This window comes from Schistocerca piceifrons, chromosome 7 (assembly GCF_021461385.2).
Source record: "Schistocerca piceifrons isolate TAMUIC-IGC-003096 chromosome 7, iqSchPice1.1, whole genome shotgun sequence".
NCBI classification, from domain to species: Eukaryota; Metazoa; Arthropoda; class Insecta; order Orthoptera; family Acrididae; genus Schistocerca; species Schistocerca piceifrons.
Genome location: NC_060144.1, coordinates 539,268,026 through 539,291,768, shown reverse-complemented (window position 1 = coordinate 539,291,768; position 23,743 = coordinate 539,268,026). Strand labels below are relative to the sequence as shown.

Below are 23,743 nucleotides of genomic sequence, written 5' to 3'. Positions count from 1 at the left end.
GGGTGCAGGCCGAACACAGGAAGAACGTAGATCTAGGAAATATCGATATAACAGTTTTAAATTGTCGTAGCTTTGTTGGGAAAGTACCAGAGCTCCGATCACCAATAAAAAACAGTGATGCTCAAATCGTTATGGGCACTGAATGCTGACTAAAGTCAGAGGTAAGGTGAAATTTTTACGAAGGACCTAACGGTGTTCTCAAAGTATAGGCTAAACACTGTTATTTTGGCGGTTACGTGCTTGTTGCTGTTGAAAGCAGTTCATCTTGTAGTGAAATTGAAGTAGATAGCTCCCGTGCGTTATTATGGTAGTAGTTATTCTTCGCAAACGGAATAAAAAAAATAATTTCATCATTTTATCGACCTCACAACTCAGATGATGCTGTTACTGAAAGGCTCAAAACCATACTCGACTCATACATTTATCGTTGGTGTGACTTCAGTTTATCCTCGACATGTTGGCGAATAATCATGTTTAAATGGTGGGGTACGAATAAAACACCATCCTCAATTGTCCTAAAAGCATTCTCTGTAAATTATTTCTAGTTGTTAGTTGATGAGCCCGTTCTAACGGTAAAAGGTTGTGAAAACACACTTATTCTCTTAGCAATAAATAATCCTGAGCTAATAACGATCATCAGAACGGGCAAAGGGATTAGTGAACACAGTGGCTTCGTAGCGAGAGTGAATACCGTAATTCCGAAATCCTGCAAAAATAAACGAAAAATGTACTTATTAAAAAAATTAGATGAAAATTCACTTGACGCCTTCCTGAGAGACAGTCTCCACTCTTTCCATATTAAGACCAGATATGGCTTGAATACAGAGAAATAGAATCGACAGCAATTGAGAGATTTATAGCGAGTACATTAACAACCGACGAAGATGCTCTCCCTTGGTACACAAAACGGGTCAGAACATTGTTGCAGAAACAACAAAAAGAGCATACCAAATTTAAACGAACCGAAAATCCCCAGATTGGCGATGTATTACAGAAGCTTGAAATTTAGCGCGGACTTCAGTGCGAGATGCTTATAACAGTTTCCACAGCGAAACTTTGTATCGAAACTTGGCAGACAATGCAAAGAGATGCTGCTCGTACGTGAAGTACAATAGCCGCAAGACACAATCAGAGCCTTCAATGCGCGATAGTGATGGAAATACCATCGACGACAGTGCTGCTAAAGCAGTTACCAAACACGGCCTTCCGAAAGCCCTTCACCAAAAAATACGAAATATATATTCCAGACTTCGAACTAAGAACAGCAACCAATGTCAGTATAACTTAAAAGTAGATAACCTCGCAGTAGTGAACAACTTAAATCAGTAAATGAAAGCAAGTCTTATGGTCCAGGCTGCATACCAATTAGCTTCCTTTCAGAGAATTCTGATGCAATAACAATGATATACAATCGCTCGTTCAACGAAAGATCCGTACCCAGTGTCTGGAAATCGGCAAAAGTCACACTAATGTTCAAGAATGGCAGTAGGATGAATCCAATAAATTACAGGTCTATACCATTAACGTCGATATGCGCAGGATTTTGGAACGTACGTTGTGTTCAAACATTATGAATCACTCCGAATGTGTGTGTGTGTGTATGTGTGAATTCCTAAGGACCAAACTGCTGAGGTCATCTGTCACTAGACTTACACACTACTTAAACTAACTTATGCTAACAACAACACACACACCCAAGCCAGAGGGAGGACTCGAACCTCCTTCGGAAGGGGCCGTGCAATCCGTGACATGGCGCCTCAAACCGCGAGGGGCAACTCCGCGCGGCTACCCCGAATGGACCATTCTATTTACGCACATTCAATATGGATTTAGAAAACATCTTTCTTATGAAACACAGTTGTCTGTTTACTTACGGGAAGTGTTGACTGCTACTGACATGGGGTATGAAATTGATTCCGCATTTCTAGATTCTCAAAAGGCTTTTGAAACAGTACCTTACCAGCGGTTTGTTATCAAATTGCGTGCTTGTGAAAATCGTCTCAGTTATACGACTGTTTTCGTAGTTTACGTCAGAGAGATGTCACTGTTCCTAGTCACTGATGAAAAGTCATCGAGTAAAACAGAAGTGATTCTGGCGGTCCTCGAGGCAGTGCTATAGGCCCGCTGCTGTTCATTATCTATGTAAATGACTCAGTAGACAATCTGAGCAGCGGCCTTAGGTTGTTTGAAGGAGACACTGTCGTTTATCGTCTAGTAAATTCATCAGAAGATCCAAACAAATTGCAAAATAATTGGAAAAGATATCTGTATAGTGCGAAAGTTGGAAGTTGTCCCTAAAGAATGAACACTGTGAGGTTATCCACATGAGTGCTAAAAGGAATCCGTTAAACTTCGGTTACACGATAAACCAGTCAAATATAAAGGCCGTATATTAAACTAAATAGCTAAGAATTACGATTACGAACGACTTGAATTGTAAAGAACACATAGAAAAGGTTGTGGGGATGGCGAAACAATGACCGCGATGTATTGACAGAATACTTGGAAGATGCAACAGATCTACTAAAGAGACTGGCAACACTACACTTGTTCGTCCTCTTTTGGAGTACTGATGCGGGATGTGGGATCCCTACCATATAGGATTAACGGAATACATCGACAAAGTTCAAAGAAGAGCAGCACGTTTTGTATTATCGAGAAATAGGGGGCAGAGTGTCACTGGCATGGTACAGGAGTTGGTGTGGACATCATTATAACAAAGGCGTTTCTCGTTGCGGCGGGATCTTCTCACGAAATTTCAATCACCAACTTTCTCCTCCGAATGCGAAAATATTTTGTTGCTACCAACATACACAGGCAAAACCGACCACTTAATAAAAAAAGGGAAGTAAGGACTCTCATGGAAAGAAGTATGCGTTCGTTTTTTCCGCACAGTTCGAGAGGGGAATAAGAGAACTATGTTGAAGGTGTTTCGTTGAACTCTCTGCCAGGCACTCCAGTGTGATTTGAAGAGAATCCATGTCGATTTACATGTAGATCTAGGCTGTTCGGCTGACGTATTTAAGCATCCGATGTCAAACACAGTAAATTTAAAAGGTAAGAGTTTAAATCGTCGTTGCAATAGCTGAATTGCATAAGGAAAGAAGATAATTGGATAGACAATTCCTCGGACTCGATGCGAATTCGAAAGCTGTCCCATCCTAACTGACTGTTGATTTAGTTTTAAGCATCACTTAAGGGCACTGGTGGAGTGCTTTTGCGTATACCTCTCGTCTGCATGATACGAGGGTGAGTCAAATGAAAATCTTAAATATTTTTTAAATATTATTTATTCTGCAGATGTGGTACAAGGCTGTGTTACTTTTGAACATAATCTACCCCACGCTCAATGCAAGTCCTCCAGCGCTTACTAAGTGCATAAATTCCTTTAGAAAAGAAATCTTTGCTAGTCCGTAAAAACACTCATGTACCGTGTGGCGTACCTCTTCATCAGAACGGAACGTCTTTCCTCCCACTGCGTCTTTGAGTGGTCCAAACATATGGAAATCACTTCAGGAAAGGTCAGGTGAGTATGGTGGATGAGGAAGACACTCAAAATTCAGGTCTGTGATTGTTGCAACTGTCGTACGGTCAGTGTGGGGCCTTGCATTGTCATGTTGCAAAAGGAGATCTGCTGACAGCCGCAGATGATTTTTTAGGAGATCTCTGTATGATGCACTAGTGACAGTACTCCCTCTAGGCATGTAATGCTGCAAAATGACACTTTTTTTTGTCCCAAAAGAGAATCAGCATAACCTTCCCTGCTGATGGTTCTGTTAGAAACTTCTTTGGTATTGGTAATGAGGAATGGCGCCATTCCTGGCTCAGTCTCTTCGTTTTCGGTTGTTGGAAGTGAACCCAGGTTTCGTCCCCAGTAGCATTCTTGCAGGGAAGCAATCACCTTCTCGTTCAAAGCGCCGAAGAAGTTCTTCACAAGCATCAACACGTCGTTCTCTCATTTCAGGAGTCAGCTGGCGTGACACCCATCTTGCAGACACTTTGTGAAACTGGAGCACATCGTGCACAATGTGGTGTGCTGACCCATGACTAATCTGTAAACATGCTGCAATGTCACTCAGTGTCACTCGGCGGTCTTCCTTCACTATGGCTTCAACTGCTGCAGTGTTCTGTGGGGTCACAACTCGTAATGCCTGACCTGGACGAGGAGCATCTTCCACTGAAGTCACACCATTTGCGAACTTCCTACTCCAATCGTAGACTTGCTGCTGTGGCATACATGCATCACCATACTGAACCTTCATTCATCGATGAATTTCAATAGTTTTCACACCTTTACTACGGAAAAACCGAATAATACAACGCTGTTCCTGCCTGGTGCAAGTCGCAAGCGGAGCGGCCATTTTTATACTGATACTGCGGCGGTATGTGTATATCTGGAGTATGCTGCCACCTACAGGCCATTCTGCACGCTGTTTGTAGCACGCTTACGAACTTATAGGATAACGGCGTGAAATTTCGATTTGTTATTACAAATTTAAGGTTTTCGTTTGACTCACCCTCGTAAGTTCGATGACATAGCAGGCTCGCGCAGTGGTATGACACTGGACGCTCATTCAGAAATACAATAATACAGTACCTCTCTGGCCATCCGAATTTCGGTCGAATCTCCATAATCGTGATCTTAGAAGGAAAGGGAGGAGGGATTTCTCTGCAGAATTGGCGAAGAAAGGCACACATGGAAACCATTGACAAGAATGGGACGTGTGTTAAGACATCGTGCAGTAACTTCCATGATACTAAAGAGAGCAGACACTGGAAAGAAGGAGACTGAAACAAATCTAGGGAGCAAGTGCTACACAGGTAAGAACAGGTTGGCGCTGGAGAGGGATTCGTGGCCTGTTGTATGACAGTATGTGAATGAAACGTTTGACTCCTCTTGATTACGCCGTAATGCTGATTTCATTCTTGCCTAGAACGTTGCCGGCGGCGGTGGCCGTGTGGTTCTAGGCGCTTCAGTCCGGAACCGCGTGACTGCTACGGTCGCAGGTTCGAATCTTGCATCGAGCATGGATGTGTGTGATATGCTTAGGTTAGTTAGGTCTAAGTTGTTCTAAGTTCTATGGGACTGATGACCTCAGATGTTAAGTCCCATAGTGCTCAGAACCATTTGAACCATTTTTTCTAGAACGCTGCTAGTCAGTACGCAAAGGAGAGATGGACATTTTCTTTACTTGGTCGTAGTGTAAGACAATGTTTCTCGAGAGTTGAGAGAAAACGCTGGACTCGAGGATTCTTCGGTTCTCCTATTTTCCTCAGGTATCAGCCTTTAGCTCTTCTCGAACACCTAATGAAAATATGCCATGCAGAGACTGCACTCTGTTTTCGACAGCTATTGCTAAATATGCACTAGCAATGCGATAATCGGTACTGTGAGTAGATTTCAGGTTTCTATGTACGTCACTGATGCCGCTCATTACTTCTGTAAAGCACTGCTTTCACGGTGGAATGTAGTGATACTTTTGCAGTCCACAGAGCTGTCCATTTATTACGGGTTCAGGGTCCAGATTCGACAATGGATATCGGTTGGGTAAAGCCGGACGGTCCAGAGCGGCGAATAATTCAGCGAAGATAGCCGGCGTTTGCGGCTGGAGGGCGGGCAAATAGCCCGGCCCACGGCCGCCGCACGCTGACGGGACAGCCCCGCGCCGCGTCGGCTGCGCCAGCGCCAGCGGCTGCGGCCCGCACACGGAGTCCGCCCGCACACGTCAGGCAGGCACAGCGCGGCGGGCCCGGCCATGAATAAAAGATGGCGCACCGCAGCCCACCTGCCGCTCCGGACTCAATTAGTGGGCCGCAGCGCTCTCCAGCCTCCGCCAAATCTGCCCGTTTTCCGTGCAACAGCATCTCCTACACTCCCTGCGAGACATCTCTACTCATCTGAATTGTTTTGTACAGCGTCTGAAAATCTCTATTGGTAATAATATCGGAAATTATAATCGTGCGATTTGGAGACTATTGCAGCAACCTCCACCAACCACGATATTGTTTCGTAATACACACAAGCTCCATAAAAATTATTCGCTAAGAATTCAGCAAGGCATCTTGTACTCTTTCCTACATACACTAGTGCCCATTACAATTGCTTCACCAATACGAAATGCAGATGATAAACGGGTATTCGTTGGACAATTATACTAGAACTGAAATGTGATTACATTTTCAGGCAATTTGGGTGCATAGATCCTGAGAAATCAGTACCCAGAACAACCACCTCTGGCCGTAATAACGGCTTGGGTGGCGTGTACAGGTACAGCTACTCATGCAGCTTCAACACGATACCACAGTTCATCAATAGTAGTGACTGGCGTATTGTGACGAACCAGTTGCTCAGCCACCATGGACCAGACGTTTTTAATTGGTGAGATATCTGGAGAATGTGCTGGCCAGGGCAGCAGTCGAACATTTTCTGTGTCCAGAAAGGCCCGTACAGGTCCTGCAACATGCGGACGTGCATTGTCCTGCTGAAAAGTAGGGTTTCGCAGGGATCGAATGAAGGGTAGAGCCACGGGTCGTAACACATCTGAAATGTAACGTCCACTGTTGTCAATGCGAACAAGAGGTGACCGACACGTGTAACCAACGGCACCCCATACCATCACGCCGGGTGATACGCCAGTATAGACACTTCCAATAAGGGTTCTCAGCGATTTCGCCAAACACGAATGCGACCATCATGATGCTGTAAACATAACCTGGATTCATCCGAAAATATGACGTTCTGCCATTCGTGAACCCAGATTCGTAGTTGCGTACACCATCGCAGGCGCTCCTGTCATTGATGCAGCGTCAAGGGTAACGGCAGCCATTGTGTCCGAGTTGATAGTCCATGCTGCTGCAAGCGTCGTCCAACTGTTCGTGCCGATGGTTGTTGACTTGCAAACGTCCCCATCTGTTGACTCAGGGATCGAGACGTGGCTGCACGATCCCTTACAGCCATGCGGATAAGATGCCTATCATCTCGACTGCTAGTGATACGAGGCCGTTGGGATCTACCACTGCGTTCCGTATTACCCCCCTGAACCCACCTATTCCATATTCCGCTAAAAGTCATTGGATCTCGACCAACGCGAGCAGCAATGTCGCGATACGATAAACCGCAATTGCGATAGGCTACAATCCGACATTTATCAAAGTCGGAAACGTGATGGTACGCATTTCTCCTCCTTACACGAGGCATCACAACAACGTTTCACCAGGCAACGCCCGTCAACTGCTCTTTGTGTATGAAAAATCCGTTAGAAACTTTTCTCATGTCAGCACGTTGTAGGTGTCCACCGGCGCTAACCTTGTGTGAATGCTCTGAAAAGCTAATCATTTGCATATCATAGCATCTTCTTCCTGTTGGTTCAATTTGGCGTCTGTAGCACTTCATCTTCGTGGTGTAGCTGTTTTAATGGCCAATAGTGTATAAATTAAAGTACCCTGCTCACTTCTTTCTGTACATATCTAATGCAGAGATTTTGATTAGGTTTTTGCTAACAGTTAGATATATTTATGACGTTGGTTTGTGTATATGATTTGCAAATATTTGCTAAGAAATAGCGATAGTGAATTTGTTAACCGCCTCTGTGGAAAAGGTGCCACTGTCATCCATCGGTAAATGCCAGAACTCTTGAGCTCAGTAGATACGCACATTACGCAACAGCCAGGGTGAAACTGATACGGGAAACTTCCTACCGCACTCCCCTCAGATGTAGTGGTAAGATGGCCCAGTGGACAACACGCCAAAAACTGAACACATGTGAAGCACGAATACAGGAAGAAGTTGTACTGAAAGAAGCAAAATAGAAACAGCCAACGGTCCAAGTACAAGATGTGTAACATCGAGCGGCTCTCTGTGCCAGCGGCAGGTCAGTCGCCATTTAAGCCGTGACACGGCTTGGACGCACGGCGCGCTTAGCAGCGCTCCGCACGAGTGTGTTTACTCGCTGTGCGAGGTACTGCTTTCGCTGTTGTGATTTAGAGCTCTCTTTAGATATGGCGTTCTCTTACCGCCAGGTGACGGTAAAACTCACGTTCGTCGATTCCTTCGCGCCTCTAAAGGCTTACGAAATCGAACGGCATCTGAGAGACGACATGCATGTCGATCGCGACGAGCTGATAGGCATACACCTGTGTACCCCTTCTAGTACAGTCTATCTCAAGATGTAGAACGAAGAGGCATGTGAGAACCTAGTCCGACGTTCCACCAACGGTTACCGCTTTCGCCACTCTGACGGAAACGTAATGACGGCTACCGTGGACAACGCGGTTATGGGTGTGAGCACGGTGCGCATGTACGAACCGCCGGTCGAAGCTCCGGCAGCGCTCGTTACTTACGCGTTGCAGACATATGGAACAGTCCTAAGCTACACGGAAGACCATTGAAACCTATCGCGTTCTCAATGGCATCTTACAGGTACTCGTCGAACTCCACAAACTCGCGCCGTCGTACGTGTTTATCCGACGTTGCAAAGCCATCATTATTTATGACGAACAACCGCGGACGTTTACTGGCTATATAAATATAACTAGGTCTACATTGAGTCTTTGGGTCAATTCCACAATGCCAGGTCTTTAAGGCGATGACATCTCTGTCGGCAAAAGATTCAAGTCCAGGAAAGGAAGCGTGTTCACAACGAACGATGGCTAGGATATACCAACCACTACATGAATATCCAGTAGCGACGTCCAGAGTAAAATTAACCCTGCAACTACGGAAGAATATAGGTCCATTTAATATAAACGTTTGGGCAGTTCCATTTTCTCCAAGTTTATTCTCGAGGCGGATAATATGTTTGTAGATGGGTACGCGGTGGCGCCGATGACGATACACACATCGACGAGGCATAGTGCTTCAATGCTATTGATGATAGAGCTCACAGCGGAATGGTTCCGCTGGTAAGCACTGCCCGTTTATATACTAACTGAACGACCTTGGTTACGGAACGCGGCTGATAACGGACTTAGACTCTGCAGGCGCGGATACGAAAGCGTTATCCCGTACACTTGCTGTAGTAACACTCGCAGCATGCGTGTTGGCTTACCCTACCCATCGTTCGTTGTGAAAACGCTTCCCATCCTGGACTTGAATCTTTCGCCGACAGAGATATCGTCACCTTCAAGACTTGGCATTGTGGAATTGACCCAAAGACTCAAAGTAGACCTATTTATGTTTATAGTAATATGCCATTTACATTGTATACGCGCTCTTGTAGAAAAGTGAGTAATGATGAAAAAATACATGTATGGATGAAAGGACTTGGTGTACTTGCAGAAAATCTAACTGTAACTGGAGATATTACTATGTACTATAATTATTAATAAATTGTGATCCCTGACTTTAGCAACCGGATACCGTACATCGCGAACCGGGAGCTCAAGGTTGCAACAGTTTGAAAAAATTCGAAAACAGTGCCGTACTGCCCGCTGAGCGCCTAGCGAGTCGGTGACGCAACCCGCCCGACGTGTCTCGGCGCACCAGGGTACGCGTGCTGCGAATGTTACTACAGCACGCGTACGGGATGACGCTTTCGTGTCCGCACCTGCATTAAATGCCCCCAACCCGGGGCGAAAGCAATGGGTGCGTGACGCAGGTGAATCTGCGTGGCGAGAGACACACTGTCTGTCTCTCTTGAATCGAGCACGGCGGTCAGGCGAGGGTATGAGAGTAAGTGTAATGACGATCCCGGAAACTTGCGGCCCGGCTGCTGTAGATCCTCACGTCCTGGACAACGGTAAAAGTTCCCCAACCCAAGGCAAAAGCAAAGGGGGCATGGTGCTGTAGCGGGGGGGGGGGGGGGGGGGGGGCTGCGCAACAGGGGCACAGGGACACAACATCTCAACATCTGTCTCTCCTGGGGTTCTGGGTCGAGCGGTGGTGTACGGCGGGTGCGGGGCGTTGCTGGCTTTGACTGCGATATGCTGCGCCTGCCTGGCGCTCCTGCTCCCCAGAACGCAGGGACACGCCACCATCTGTGTCTCTGCTGCCGGTGGCCTGGTTTTCCGTCGTGGGATCTTCTCCCAAGTCGGCAAGTATCCCTCGCCGCGCCTCTTGGTCTTCTGAGGCGTGTTACGCCAAGCCCAGGAGGTGGTAACACAGCCTGTGTCAGGTTAGATGGGTCCAGACACCCACACGACTGGGTGACCAGACCACCACCTCAGTGGGAGCGGGTCCTTGGCCGCAAGGTGGAAGCTCGGGCTAGTAGGGGGCGAAGGGGGAGAGGTGCATCCGCCTCTCCGGAGCGCGGGGCATACTTTCCGATGCGGAGCGAGTGAAATCGGCGGGACCAGGAACTGAAGGGGACCAGTGCGCTGGAAACGGCGTGTTGAACCCAGTAGCTCTGAGGGGTCCTCGGTCTAGGAGCGAGGCCGGCAGATGAGCTGCATTTCTAGACCCCCGCCCCCCCCCCCCCGCCCCCCCAGCCAGAGGAGCCGGCCCACGGTAAGAGACGTGGCTCCCAATCTTTCTGCTTGTCTAAAATAATGATGGCTTCTGACGAGACAAGCGACTCTAGTACGCCCACAAGAGCTTCTTTGCTAGCCTATCCCTCGCCACAAGACGGCCTGGGTCAGCTGCCAAAAGAAAATATTATGCACAGCCGTTTGAGGTTAACTCAGTTCCTCGATCAAAATATTAAAAATTAGTCAGGCAGCGGTACAAACAATTAAAAATGAGCTGGCGGCTTAGGCAATTGAGAAGGCTACGCTTGAAGGCAGATTGGAGGAACGCGGAAACGAAAATGAGAGAGTAAGGAAACAGCCAGTGAAAACATGAGCATCGCAAGCAGCAACAAAGGCCCAGTCAACCAGGGACACTATAGCCCAAGTGTCCAAACGGCTATACACAGCGGGTTTCCTAAGACTATTGCCCAGGAGGTATTTGCCACCATTCTAAACCCGATCAGAGAAAAGATCTAAATTAACAGAGTTGAGGCAACAAAAACGTAGTCGTAGTTGATGTTCTTCAGAAGAAGACAAAAGTAAACTGTTTGCAAACCAGAAGTTGTGCAATTCAGTTAGGTGTGAGCCACCCCGTAAATGAAATCCACTTCTTATTTTGTATGATGCCCCCACATCATTAACAGACGATGACTTATTCGATATCATGTACCAGCAAAACATAGACGAAAGGGACATGGAGACTTTCATGAAAGATTTCAGGTTAAGATTCAGAACAGGACCAAGGGACCGGGAAGCACCATGCATTGTACTACACACGACTATCGAATTATTTAAGTGCATTATTCGAGGATCCTCCTGCCCATTGGGGGGTTACGAGTATTAGAAGCTACACTTGAAAGAGATTCACGGCACACGATTGATCCTCAGAGAAAACGGTTTAGAGGGAGTCCCCCTTCACATTCATTATTCGAAGACGACTCGGAAGCCCCTGGTGGCGGTTGTAGGATCCAGTTAAAGATAACAAAAACAAGAATGAGAGAAACAACTCATAATTAAATAAATTGATTCAATAATGTTCTCTTGATCTTGTCGAACCCCTTTCCTTCCTTGGCTTGGGAGGGGGGGAGGGAGGATGGGGGTGGGACATTGCCCTTCTCTCAGGTCATTCAAAAAAAGTATAGAGTCCGTTATAGCTATTAGCAGCAAGTACCGTGAGTAAAAGGAATGAGTTTGTTCGCAAACAAGACAGACAGCGCAGAACATCGATATCTGTTCTGACGTAAAGTGTTTTTAGTGTAAAACAGATCATCATTGTTCTGTTTTTACAATGTATTTAAATTTTCCTTTAACCCAAATTATACATTAAATCTTGTTATCATTCTCTATTTGCAACTATCTATCCATAAATTTTCCTTACTATTTCTTCTTCTACAAAACGTCCGAATTCGTTGTATATATAAGGCCAGTGGTCTGCCTCATTTCTTCCTACTTATTGGTGCCCGTTCAGTGTTCCCTGTCGGCCATATCTCGACCATCCTTTCGTACATCCACACCATACGATGCTTGTTCCACAAAACAAGTAATATAACGCCTGACAACCATTTCATTTTCTTCCTGATCGCTTCATTTCTGACTGTTTCATTTCAGTTATCCCCAGAGACAGTCTTCAAAAGTCCTTTTATTTCTAATTAGGTGGGATTACTGTCGATACTTCTAATACACATGTTATAATGCTTAAAATAAATGTTTTGAAAAATTTTTGTTTTCTTTCTGATCTGATGAGCCCATAACCCTACTATTTAAAGGTCCGCCAGTGAATATCCCAGCATTAAGTTTTGATTTAATTTTCTTATCTTGTCTTGTAATACAGATACAAAAGAAGTCAAATAAAATTCAGTTCGTACGTAACGAGCACCGGCGACCACGGCTGTGGAATCAAAAACACTCAGAAAATATCGAAATATCGCATAACTTCAGTAATTATGTGAGCGGAGTTCGGGCTCACTCCGGATATTGGCCAATCTGCATCGTAATACAACCTTCCTAATTGGTCAATTAGCTTCTAGCGTAGAAGAAGGCTCTACTTCCGCTCTTGCACATTGAAATAAATTGCGTAGGTAATCGTAATGCCTTTTTGCTGTAATAGCGAAGTCTGACTTTCAACATTTTTCTCAAAAAGGTATTCAATTCTTACCTTGTAAAAACCGTTTTCCATGTATACTTTCACAGAAGCCAAAAAACAATTATTTACTAGCTGATTTTTCAAATGAGGAAAATAGTTGCCAGTGGAATGTAATAGCAATGAGAAGTGCTGACCTCCGCGAGTGGATGGACAGTGAAAGGGTAACAATTGCCAGCAATCCTTATAATGAACTAAATACTGTTTTCAGAACGAAGCTCTCAATATTTCTGAAACTGAAATTTTACAATTAGTGCCTAGAACAGTTTCCACTCATGGCACTGAGAACCCTTGATGTGCAAAAACCATTAAAAATTCAGGGATTCTCAGCAAGGAATGGAGGGACGTTATACTCAAATTTTGGGAGGGATCGAAAAAGAAATGTCCCATCGACAGTAAAGTCATTAGAGACCGAGCGAAGCTCGTAATAGTGGTAGGGTGAGGAAGGAAATCCACAGTACCCTTTTCAAAGGAACTATCCCTACATTTGTCTTAAGTGTTTCAGGGAAAGCACGGAGAACCTGCATCTGAATGGGCAGACGGACATTTGAACCACCGTCCTCCTGAAAGCGAGTCTACTGTGTTATGTATGACGCCACTTCAATGGGTGTGACACACAGATGTGAGTACACAGTGTATCTGTGACTGCAATGAATTTGTAGCGGAGGAGAATGGGATATGGAGCCAAGCGATTGGAGGGTAATGGATCAAGGAAGATAGGGAAAAATTGAGATGACTCTCTAATGAGCTATAAATGGTCACTTTAGAACGAGCTGTACCGATGCCCATTGCTACAGGCTGTTTTGTTTATGGAAAACATTACAACAGGTGTTTCTTTATGTTTTCCTGGTGGATCAGATATTCCATCATATTTCGAGAGTGCATCCGGGATATTCCTAACTTTTCTTCCGATATTTCGAATAGTTCGACTAACAGCTTTTCAGCCATTCTCAAGGTGATTCCCCGTTTGCTTTGTTTTACCCTTACACACATCAGTTGTTATCTATGGCTGACAATCCCGTTACGAACAGTTATCTCTGACGCCTGGTTAAAAAATCTGGCGTGCAATCCACTTTGAGAACGGCTGAGAGATTCTCAGCCATAATATTGGAACCAGATGCATGGCCGAAAGTGATGGAATATTGCAAGGGTTTTTTAGTAACGCCTGTTCTGACTATTATCTACTGAACATAACGAAATATTGATGAGAGAGATTGTTTTAAAGATGTTTTATTGTTCCGACTAAACAACACTAATGATATTTTTTCATTTTATTCTTCTCCATCTGTCTTTCACAGCTTTGAGCTGTCGACCACTTCTGGTTACAGGAAAATATTTAAGGGGTCGTGCTATGTCCCACCGTCTTTTGGGTACGCATTTCAACGCAAGCATTATGCGCAGAGTCCAAGAACGATCTCGGGATTTTGATGATCTAACGCACCAATTGGACATCCAGGAACGCAATCAATCAGTGCCAAGCCGAATAACTGTTTGCCTAAGGGTCAGAGCTGGACCACGGCGTTGCTGAGTTCCTCAATTTGTGAACCCATTTTTCTTGAATAAATCACACAGTTTTTCTAAAACTGTGAACATTTGTTTGTACGAGCACATTATATCTACCACCTGGCTTACGATTCCAATAATTCCTTGGTGGTGCGTCCAATTTCTTGCCTTAGAGTGCAAAATTTATCGTATTTAGAATCCTATGGTGGGCTCACCAACTTGCTTTATTTTCTTTTAATTTTAAATACCAGAGTCAGCTATTATTATCTTGTAATTAATTAAGATTGCATTAACTACATTGAAAATGTGGAACTCAAGACTACTTCCGAAACAGGAACCCTTCTTTCCACAAATGAGCACCGACTGTGAAAGTATCACTCGTGCGAAATTCAACTAGCTGATTACTCACATAATATTCTGCGAACCATGGATTGGGGCAGCAGTCATTTCCATATTCGTAAATTCGCGAAGAGGGTTTGGCACTGTGCTCCAGTGCCATACCGTTAACGAAAGTCCAAGCACACGGAATAATTTCTCAAATATGCGGGCTACAAGGCGTATTCAACAGCATTTCTATTTGCTGTGATGAATGGCAGCTGTATCTAAATGTAAAAAAGTTAATAAAAGTTAATGTAGTTGAGGAGGAAAAACAGTTCTGTAATAGTTGAGTACGGTATTAGTGATTAGTGTCGTGGTGCTTGACAGAGACACGCCAGTTAAGTAAATTGGCTTAACATTGCTTACGCTTATTAAATGGAACGAGTACGTAAGGTTGGTACTAGTGAAGGAGAGTGGTAGGCTTCAATTTATGAAGAGACTTTCAGTAAAGTGTAGTACATGTATAAAGAAAACCGCATATAAAAGACTAGGGTGACCCATTCTTCAATACTGATCGAATGTTCCACACCAGGTTGGATTAAAGAAAGACTTCGAAGTGGTTCAGAGGCGTGCTGAACGATTTCTAGATGAACACGCGAGTGTTGCGGGTATGCTTCATGAAATCATCTGGATATTTGGAGAGCAGGCATTTGCCTCTGACTGCAGTACAACTCTACTGTTACCACAGTACGTTACGCGTAAGGACTTCAAAGACAACATTAAAGAAAATAGGGCCCGTTCGGAGGCATACAGACAGTTGTTTTTCCCTCAGTCCATTTGGGAGTTGAATACGAAAGGAAATGAAAAGTAGTGGTACAATGTACTTTCTGCCACGCACCCTGCAGTGGGTTGCAGAGTACGTATGTAGACGAAAATCTAGTATCAGTGATGTGCTGTGTGAGTTGGTCGACTGAAAATCAAACGACTACGCCTCCACTGTACCGCATCCTCGAGGACAGCGGCCACGCTGCCGGCTGAGCACGTGGAAGAGGCGGCGACGGGCGGACAGGTGGGGGCGGCGGGGGCAGCGGTGGCGGCGGCAGGCGGTGGCTGCGGCTGAGTTACGACCCGGCCCGACACGGGTTTCTGCGCCCTGCGCCGCGTCCGTCCCGCCACAGATATTTCACCGGCGCGGCCAGAGCCAGGCAGCCAGCGGAGTCACCGCCAGAGGGCGACCCGGACCCTGTCCCGACCCGAACCTCCCTCCTGTGCTCTGGAGCTAGAGCTCTGGAGCTGCTACAAGTCAACCTCCATTCCAGTCATATGTCTTGACTATTCCTTCATCTACATCTAGATCTCTGGTAAATGTCCCATACACTGTGTGGCGAGGGCTTCAGTGTGTCCCAGTCTTCTCCTCTCACTCTAATTAAGTGGACAGTACTCATTCTAAATGTCACAAAATCGACATTTTCCTATTTGGCTTGAAAACGTCCTCTAGTGCGGTGTTCATCCCTACTTGGCCAGAAACTCAGTTATCGAGTTACACTACTGGCCATTAAGATTGCTACAAAAAGAAGAAATGCAGATGATAAACGGGTGTTCATTAAGCAAATATATTATACTAGAACTGACATGCGATTACATTTTCAAGCAATTTGGGTGCATACATCCTGAGAAATCAGTACTCAGAACAACCACATCTGGCCGTAATAAACGGCCTTGATACGCCTGGGCATTGAGTCAAACAGAGCTTGGATGGCGTGTACAGGTAGAGCTGCTCATGCAGCTTTAACACGATATCACAGTTCAACAAGAGTAATGACAGGCGTATTCTGATGATCCAGTTGCTCGGCCACCATTGACCAGACGTTTTCAATTGGTGCGAGATCTGGAGAATGTGCTGGCCAGGGCAGCTGTCGAACATTTTCAGTATCCAGAAAGGCCCGTACAGGAACTGCAACATTCGATCGTGCATTATCTTGCTGAAATATTCGGTTTCGCAGGAATCGAATGAAGGGTAGAGCCACGAGTCGTAACACTTCTGAAATGTAACGTCCACTGTTCAAAGTGCCGTCAATGCGAGCAAGAGGTGACCGAGGCGTGTAACCAATGGCACCCCATACCATCACGCCGGGTGATACGCCAGTATGGCGATGACGAATACACGCTTCCAATGTGCGTTCACCGCGATGTCGACAAACACGAATGCGACCATCATGATGCTGTAAACAGAATCTGGATTCATCCGAAAAAAATGACTTTTCGCCATTCGTGCAACCAGGTTCGTCGTTGAGTATACCATCAAAGGCGCTCCTGTCTCTGACGTAGCGTCAAGGCTATCCGCAGCCATGGTCTCCGAGCTGACAGTCCATGCTGCTGCAAACGTCGTTGAAATGTTCGTGCAGATGGTTGTCGTCTTTCAACGTCCCCATCTGTTGACTCAGGGATCGAGACGTGGGTGCCCGATCCGTTACAGCTATGCGGATAAGATACCTGTCATCTCGACTGCTAGTGATACGAGGCCGTTGGGATCCAACACGGCGCTCCGTATTACCCTCCTAAACCCACCGATTCCATATTCTGCTAACAGTCATTGGATCTCGACCAACGCGAGCATCAATGTCGCGATACGATAAATCGCAATCGCGATAGGCTACAATCCGACCTTTATCAAAGTCGGAAACGTGAAGGTACACATTTCTCCTCCTTACACGAGGCATCGTAACAACGTTTCACCAGGCAACGCCGATTAACTCGTGTTTGTGTATGAGAAATCTGTTGGAAGCTTTCCTCATATCAGCACGTTGTAGGTGTCGCCATCGGTGCCGACGTTGTGTGAATGCCTTGAAAAGCTAATCATTTGCTTATCACAGCATCATCTTGCTGTCGGTTAAATTTCGCGTCTGTAGCACGTCACTTCAATGTGTAGCTATGTTAATGGTCAGTAGTGTAATTTTGACGTCGGCCTTACAGAGATTTCGCAAATTATTAACGTGCTTGAACTTGAGATCGGTCTAGTATGTTACAATTACTGCACAAAAGGGGACCAAAAGCATATCCAGAGAGCAGAGCAGTGGGTGAGTTAAAATTCCAAAGCGGCTCACAGGACAACAATCTCTTCGAAGAAATAAGAGAAGGTACTCCTTTTGGGTCTCAAAGATCACTCTATGTTCCCGGGATTGCTGACTAGTGATTAATTTAATTACAATAAATTTAACCCAATACTAAAAGGCGTTTATTATCTGAATAGTATTTTTCAAACTGGCAGGAGACATAACTTGAAAATTATACATAAGATTCTGAGCGGAATTTGATACCAGGATTTTAAACTGAATTCATCAGCGTAACTTGCCGTTTTGCCATTTCATCAAAATCTTATTTTTTCGGTGCACGCTTTCGTCTCGATTTTGTGATCGAAGAAAATGACATTTGTTTCAAAGTGTCACCAGTTTGTAGGAACGTAATATGTTTGAATCATCTTATGTATTCTGACAGAAATGATATTGAATATCATTTATCCAAAAGACTTTGTTACAGGCCAATAGGAGGACTTCGAAAATTCCCACTGACGACCAACATTCTGGCTACGGTTGGTCCTTCCACTTGGCGGTCCTTCCATCCCAGCGGGTACTGGCAGCTTCAGATGTAGACACAAAAATGGTAAATAGAGACACAATTGTCAGGAATAAAACTGTATCATCAGATGTGGCCTTATCTTTCGTTTTATTTGAAAAATAAAATCACGGAACTCATCTATTTTTCATTAGTTCCAAGAGCGCTACGCCGTTAACATTCCATCGTATGGGGGCATAACACTTTTCTGGATACTTCCGAGTGGTTTTTATTGCCTTCATTTCTGAAATTTTCGATTCTAACTTGAAATATACTCTGATTTATTCACAAATGAAGCACTGCACCATAAGTAAGACATTGTAACCTGATTTCTGCAGAGGTAAAGTCCAGTAGAGCCAAGACAAAATACTGAGTAACCATTAAAAGTCCCAGAGTTCACAGATAACTCTTCATACGCAATTAACAGAGGGATCCTAAGGTGAAATGCTGTCAAATCAAGTACAGTGCGATGGTGGGTCTTCTCCATCAGTCAGGCGATGTCACGATGCTGCTAGTCGATGCAGTGAAACGTCAAACAGCTGATTCGGATCTCTAATTACGAACCACGCGGCCTTATTAAGGACACCACCCTGCATGTTGCTACCGCCTCACGGTGTCTTGGCAGCATCGCTCAGCCCCGACTGAGGCCGTCCGCTCATAGAGCGACTCAAATGAAACCCGCTACCGAAGCGAGATGGTAACTAGTCGATGGCGAATCACTTCCCATGTAGTAGTAGGAACTCCGTAGACGAATCGAGTCCACAGTGACTCACGAGAAAACCGCTTGCAAGGCGCTACAAACCAGTTGCCAGCGAGCCAGATACTACAGCAATAGGATATTGGACGTTAGTATTGCGGATCACCTCTACGACCATTCTTGTAGACTAGTGTGACCTTTGCCCTTTTCAAAGAATTTGGCAAGGGTTTTGTTCGAAGGATCTACGAGCTGTCATGGATAGAAGAACGGCTAACTCAGCTGCAAATCCTGTATAAAATCTGACATGGATTCCATCGGGCCCTGGAATTTTATTTGGTTTTAACGATTTCTTCTGTTTCTCAACACCACTTACACTAATACTCGAGGGGTAAATTGTAGCAATGCTCACTAATACTCACTTCAGTCAGCGATACGAGGAGTAAATTGTAGCAATTCTCCTGGGTTTTCGTTTGTAAAGGAACATTTGAAACCGGAGTTAAGCATTTCATCTTTTGCTTTGCTTTCGTAAATTTCAGTTTCTGTCTCATTCACTTGGGACTGGACACTAACTTTGCTGTCACAAACTGCCTTTACAAAAGTTTGTGTTCTGTGAACAACCACTTGACAATATTCCGCTACGGTAGTCACTGAAGGCATCACGCATTACTCTCTTGACAGTTAAACGCGCTTCATTCAGTATCTCCCAATCTATAGCCCTACGCTTCTTTCTACAGTTACTATGCACTAATCTCTGTTTCTTTAGAAGTTTCTTTTCGGTGACAGTATACCATGGAAGTTCCCTCCCATTATGAACTACTCTATTGGCTGTATATCTCTCCAGTGCCTGCTCAACTATTCTTTTAAACTTGCGCCAGAATTCCTCTTCATTCTCCTACCTTATGTTTAAAGTTTCACGTTCCTCATTGAGATATGATGCTACTAATTTTTGATCTAGTTTATCGGATATATACTTGTTACTTCTTGTTTTACTTGTCCTTTGTACTTGACAGATACACTGAACGCCTGCAGAACCAGCACCACGCTCTTCGTCATCACTTGCACGGGCATCTTGTCTTCTTGTTCCTCCCGAAGTACGGTCATTTCGATCACATTCACTGAGATCAACTTCTTTCATGTGCACTCCTTGAGGTATGTGGAATGTGGGCCGCGAAGGTAACGAATTTTCCAGTTCCATCAATGTTATTTCATTAGCAAAATGATTGTTTGGCAACAGAATGTCAAACTTTATGTATGACTTTCCCCTTTCATAGGGCTTTCTGTACTGTGGCATTCCTTCATTTTCAGTATCCCTCGTATCACCAGCCTTAATAACTTGTCCTGCGGGAAACTTTATGACAAGATCACACCCATCAAGATGTTTAAGTGTCATGTCAAAGCAACAGAAAGCGTCAGTAGCAAAAAGTGCTTGGGGCATAACTAGATCACTGGCAGATCATTGGAACTTTCCATGTGCTGTTTTTTTTTTTTTTTTTTTAGAACCATAATTAAATCTCCTGGTTCAACATCAGGCTGGTAATCCCCTTCTCCACAAAAGTATATTTTCTGACTATCTTTCATTCCTTTATCAACATGGAGTTCTAATAATTTTGTTTCATTAAAAACTTTTTTATCCTTGCATGTTGTACAGCGATCCTTCTCATGTATGACCCCTCCTTCGCCACCAGATTTTGGACATCTTCACTGTAGCTGCTCCGTCATTCCAGTTTTCTGCTGTCTGGAGGGGAATTTATAAACACAACCAGCACGTGTTCCTCAGGTATGCATTGTATGTGATCTTCCGCCTTTCCCACAACAAGTTGCACTAGTGACGTCCTTACTAAGCTGCAGTTTTGATGATTTACCGTTTTATAGGTCTTCTAGGCAGACTTTCAATTTGTGTTTCTTATCGTCTCCTCTGTGACGTTTTCTGTTTCTCATATCGGGGTCCGTACCCATACCAAACAGACCACCACCAAATATTTGTGAGAACAACTCATCTGAAGAGAAGCCATCTCCTTCACGAGCTTATTCTTGCATTCTCTTCAAGTCAACAGTGTCATAGTGGAACGTTTCGTGGGATCAGACAAGACTTCATTAGGAAATGAAATCTCTTTGAATGTGTCCCCAGCTTCTGGGTTTTTGTCTAGGTGAAATTCCTGTGTTACAAGTAACATTGATTTCGTAATCAGACGCATCTCTATTCTCACCTAATAAATCAAAAAACTTGGTATCCGCCATCTTCTAAACAAGGAATAATCGCTCGGCTGTGGATTCGAGCAGTAGCGAATATCAAAGCATACAATCACGCCTATAATTTCCAAAGTTAATTTTCTCAATTTGCGTCTTTCTCTGGTTATTTACACACACGTTAATCACGTGGAATCGCTCATCGACGGCGCCGCTGCAGTGTGCGCAAGGTCTATGCGCATCTCTACGCCACGAGCTGCACTGTGACACAGGCGCGTGGAAGGGACTCCGCGCCTGTTTGAGTAGTATGCGGCGAGTGTCCGCTCACGTGAAATCGAGTGCCACAGAACCGCTGTAGTAGCGACCGATGGGGAACGACCGCAGTTTACTCGGCTTCGTCGTGCGCATGCAGTGCTTTAGCGCTGACCGCCCCGTGCGTCAACGACTGTGTGGTTTCCATATCGATATTGGACTCTCACAACCAGCCTAGGTCACTGTTATACAGGTATACACGAGGAGAGACTGGTCTGATGCAGAGATCAGCGCTACACAATCTTCCATCTCTTCGTCTCTGCGACCTAAATCTATTTGGACCTTTTTACTATAGTTAAGCTACAATTTTTATCGCCCAACACTTCCTTCCGTTCCAAATCGATAAAGCCTTGATTACTCCTGATGTGGCCTATCTATAGATACCATCTTTTAGTAAACTCCTGAAATATCTTTCTTCCCCATTTCATTTCGAAACCTCTTCATTAGATAAGTGGTTCGTTAGATGTACCGACGTAATCTTCAGCATTATTGTGCAGGACCAATTTCCATATCTTCTTATCCAAACTGTTTATCATCCACTTTTAACGTTCATATTAGGCTAAAATCCAGGCAAAAAATTTCAGAAACAACTTCGTATCACTTAGTTATATATTAAAAGCCAATAAATTTTTCTTTTCATGCTGCGGCCAGTCTGCATTTCTTATGCTCTGTACTTTTTGTCTAGCCACTACTTTGCTGCTGTACTAAGAATACTCATCTATCACGAGTTTCTCATTTCCTCATATAATTTCCACATCATCGCGTGATTTAATTCGACTACACCCCATCGTCCTCGTTTCACTGGCATTGAATTTTATCTTATAAATGTTTTTCAATACATTGTCCATTCAGTTCTACTGATCTTTGCGTCCTTTGTCGTCCTTTACAGAATAATAATGTTATGGAAATCCACATAAATCTAAATTTTTTCTCACAGAAATCTAATTCCCATTCAATGCCTCTCCTTGATTTTCTTAATAAACTGCTCATTGTACAGATTGAAGAACATTACTTATAGCATAAAAAAGTGGCTCCCCCCCCCCCCCCCCCCCCCCAACCGCAGCTAGCATTTTCCTTTCATGTTCTTCGACTCCTTCTTTCAGAATTTGAAAGAGTGAATTCCAGTCATTGCTATGAGCTTGAATTTCTATAATTTTATCGCCGAGGACATTGCGAGAGATGTATTTCGGTGGAGATAATAAGTCTTTTGACTCAGTCTGAAAACTGAAATCTTGGCACTCTAATGACGATTAAACAAATTCGGGGCGTATCGTGGATCCATGTCTCTAGAATCTTGTCCATTAACGCAGCTCGGTATTGGCCCCATATCAAATGGCTCTGAGCACTATGGGACTTAACTTCTGAGGTCATCAGTCCCCTACAACTTAGAAATACTTAAACCGAACTAACCTAAGGACATCACAAACATCCATGTCCGAGGCAGGATTCGAACCTGCGACCGTAGCGGTCGCGCGGCTCCAGACTGTAGCGCCTAGATCCGCTCTGCCACTCCGGCCGGCGGCCGCATATCGGTGAATACAAAACAATAGTAAGAACACCCACAGAAAATGGAATTTATTACTCTCATGAGAGATAGTAGCAGGTTCAGAATAGCTGGCAGCTCCTTTCATTTAACAAAAGCATTATATTGTGTGGACCATAAGAATTTCTGCATAATTTTGCACATCACTGGATTGAGGAAAACCTTGTCAAAGGTTCACTTCATATCTAGAAAGTAGCAAGCCGAAGGTTGCCTCACAGTGTCAACAAACAGGGAAGAGATTTGAGTGTGACATGTACAGAGAGTGTGTTGGCTGTTGAGGGAGGCGTGGGCCGGGCGGGGGGTGGGGGGGGTAGAGGATGCGTGGCACTGGGTCCTCTTCTGGTTCCGCTTCCAATCTTAATAATATACTAGTGCACACTATGGAACTGGAGATGATTCTTCTCAGTGCAGATGATACAAGTGATCTTGTGAAAGACATGGAACGTAACAGATATGACTAAGCTAATAAGGTAGTCAGTAAAATCAGCAAATGACTTCCGCAGAACTGACTGTCTCTGAACTGACACAAAAAGAAATACATACTGTTTCTGAGGGGAAACTTTTGTAAAATCCTAATTTCACTGTCTCTAAGTGAAACTCACCGGGAACTTGTTTAAATTCTCAGGCTTGAGTGTGGATGTATGCTTTCTTCAAAGTACAGGCGATTATGAAGCTGGGGCAATCCCAGCTTCGGTTAGACATTGTTACTTTAAAGAAATTTCCAAAATCTCTCGGAAATATACTTAAAAATCCTTCAAAAAATTCCGGAAATGAATGGAAATTCATCAAGGTTGCACAAGTTGTACACAGGTTCCTTAATTATGCCACACAGCAGGCTTCGCATCATTAATAGCTGCATCGTCTGGTGATAATATCTTTTCACTTCATAAAGCTAGAGAGAAATTACGATGTGCAAACAATCAAGTTGTAAAGAAATTAATTGTGCAACCTCTTAAAAGCTTGATCATGGAATGGCTAAACTTGGAAT

General features: G+C 44.4%; 1 pseudogene; it reads right to left on the bottom strand.

Annotated features, from left to right (window-relative positions):
• The window catches only part of LOC124709071, a 59,387-nt pseudogene extending 38,436 nt beyond the window's left edge, over positions 1–20,951 (bottom strand).
• Between the last annotated feature and the right edge of the window lie 2,792 nt (positions 20,952–23,743).